This window comes from Palaemon carinicauda, chromosome 19 (genome assembly GCF_036898095.1).
Source record: "Palaemon carinicauda isolate YSFRI2023 chromosome 19, ASM3689809v2, whole genome shotgun sequence".
Lineage (NCBI taxonomy): Eukaryota > Metazoa > Arthropoda > Malacostraca > Decapoda > Palaemonidae > Palaemon > Palaemon carinicauda.
The window spans coordinates 98,195,297-98,198,239 of NC_090743.1; the positions used below are offsets into that span (position 1 = coordinate 98,195,297).

The following is a 2,943-nucleotide window of genomic DNA, read 5'->3' on the forward strand; positions in this document are numbered from 1 at the left end:
ATTCTTACCCATGTTATTTTCCGAAGATGAAACAGACGAGGATATAGATGATGACATCAACTGCGGTGATAGTGATAGTGGTGAGATAGGGACCTCTGATGACAGCAAAGATGATTTTGAATCTATATTATTCCGTTCAGATGGAGGGGACATTGGAGAAAGTGAAGAAGATGAAGAGAATGAAATAGGTAACATGCATAAAATACGAGAAGGAAATATTCAGTCTTATATTTGGTCTGATATCAATAACTTTATTCCCGACATTCATCCCTTTGATGGTAATTGCGCTGGCATAACAAATGAGTGGCCTTGTGATGACACTGCAAGAGAAAATGAATATTTTCTTGCGCTTTTCAATGAAGAATTAGTTGACCTTATTGTATGTGAAACTAATAAGTACTACCGGTGGGTAACGGAAAAGTTCTCTTTCACACAAAATTCACGAGTTCACAAATGGGTGGACACAGATGTCCATGAAATTTATGTTTATTTTGCATTACTACTACTGATGCCTCTCATGAAAAAACATGTATTACAAGACTATTGGAAACAAGACCCGTTGATTCCTTCTCCAATTTTTCCAAAATTCATGACCCGTGATAGATTCTTACTGTTCACTCGTTTCATGCACTTTGCTGACAACGGGAGACCAATCGCAAATGATCGAATTTGGAAAATAAGATCATTCCTTAGTATAGTTGTTGCAAACTTCAAAAAGGTCTTTCATCCTTTCCAGCAAATTGTGATTGATGAGTCCCTTATACTTTTCAAAGGGCGACTTGTCTTCAAACAGCATATCCCAAGCAAGCGTCATTGATTTGGGATCAAACTGTTTGTTTTATGTGATTGTGAAACAGGAATAGTGCTTGATATTATAGTATATACTGGAACAGATATAGATATACCAAAAGGAGCAGTAGTCAAGAAAATGATGGCACCTTATATGGGTCATGGACATATATTGTATACTGACAATTGGTACAGTAGCCCTACATTGGCACAATTCCTTCATGACAACGCTACAGGGGCGTGTGGAACAGTGAGAGAAAGCAGGAAATATATGCCCAAATTTGATGTCCCATCCACCTCTTATGACAATCCTAGTGACAGTGACTCCCCTAATGAGGATGAAACTGCAAACATAAGTAGTAAAACTAAAAAAAAAAAAGAGAAAAACAAAAGTCAAAACCGTACAACGGGAGACAACTAACAAGACATTGGCCGTCAAGTGGATAGATAGAAAGCCTGTGACCCTTTTATCAACCATACATAAAGGTGACATAGTGAACACAGGTAAGGTCCACTACAGGACTAAGAAGAAAATCTGTAAGCCAGATGTTGTTGTTGATTACAACGAAAATATGCGCCTTGTAGATAAGAGTGACTGCCAGCTAAGTGGGACAGAGTGTATGAGGAAATCATTCAAGTGGTACCACAAAATCATTCTTCATCTTATTGACATCATTATGCTTAATGCATACAATATTTGGCTTGCAAAGACATCCGACCCAACTTGCAAGAAATTAAAATTTCGTGAATTTATCTACAACGTTTCATACCAACTTCTTGAAAAATATGGCACCGTGACCAGTAGCAGACTTGGACGTCGTGGACATCCTCCGGGAGAAGTACCTGATCGTTTGCAGGGAGCAGCTTATATTAGCTATCATCATCTCCAACACACAATATATGATGAGGTACAAAACAGGGAGAAACATCTAAACTGCTATGTCTGCGCAAATACTTCCCGGCGACCAAAGAAAAGAACTCTGGTTACAACTATCTGTGCTGAATGTAATGTCCCTTTATGTCCAACTGACTGCTTTCGTCACTGGCATACCCAAAATAAATATTGAGAGAGAGAGAGAGAGAGAGAGAGAGAGAGAGAGAGAGAGAGAGAGAGAGAGAGAGAGAGAGAGAGAGAGAGAGAATAATCTTTTTAAGAAATGTTTTATATAGCCTATATTCATTATTTATATCCATAAAAGGAATTTTCTTTATCTTTTGTATATACCGTATATACTGTATATTTTGATATGCGGTGATGCTTTTGATATACGCATTACTATATACAAATGCTTAAAGATGTCATAAAAACCAATTGTAATTAATCTGAACACATAGGCCAGATCATGAGGTTATTAGTTACTATGTTTATCTATACAATATTTCAATAATATGTTTTCAATATGATTATAATTATTGCTCTCTTTATTTACTTTAAATATTATGATTTTTTAGGTTATAAATACTATATATATTTGTAAAAGACTATGATATTGCATTACTTTTAATCAATGTGTTCCTTCAAATATTCTAAGTTGGTTTACCAAAATTGTAAGTAAAAATTTATATTCTCTCTAAATATGATATATTATTTTAAACAGATTTAAAACAATTGCAATGGTAACAATAGTCACTTTATGAATAGATAAAGGAAAAAAACCAAAACAAATAAAGTGTTTGTAAATCGTAAATGTGACTACATCAACTAAAATCATCATTATTTCAGGAGTAGATACAATTCTATATCATAGGATTTGAAAATATAAATTAATTTCTTTTTTTATCACTACACTTTTCTATATATAGTAAAGGCTATTTGTTAACAATAGCCTAAAACATTCATTACATAGTAGGAATGTAGTAAATAAAAATCGCTAACTTGTACCGGCTGCAAACAGTCCGGTGATACCGTGGGTGACACCCAACATACTACCCAACTCCCCCACCCATGAAAGACAATCCAGACTCACCCATTGGCCATCCGGCAAGATACCACGTAGCGCTATAAAATTAACTTTGATGGTTTATAACAAAATAACAAACAAGATGTAGGATAAAATATTTGGATGATACATGCACGAAGTTATTACAAAAACATTGGTATAGTTATGGGTTAGATTCTGAAACATTGTATTTTTGTCAAGATAGCCGCACCAC

General features: G+C 34.9%; 1 pseudogene; it reads left to right on the forward strand.

Moving 5' to 3' along the window:
• The first annotated feature begins 589 nt into the window (after positions 1-589).
• The window catches only part of LOC137659164 (piggyBac transposable element-derived protein 4-like), a 7,687-nt pseudogene continuing 5,333 nt past the window's right edge, over positions 590-2,943 (forward strand).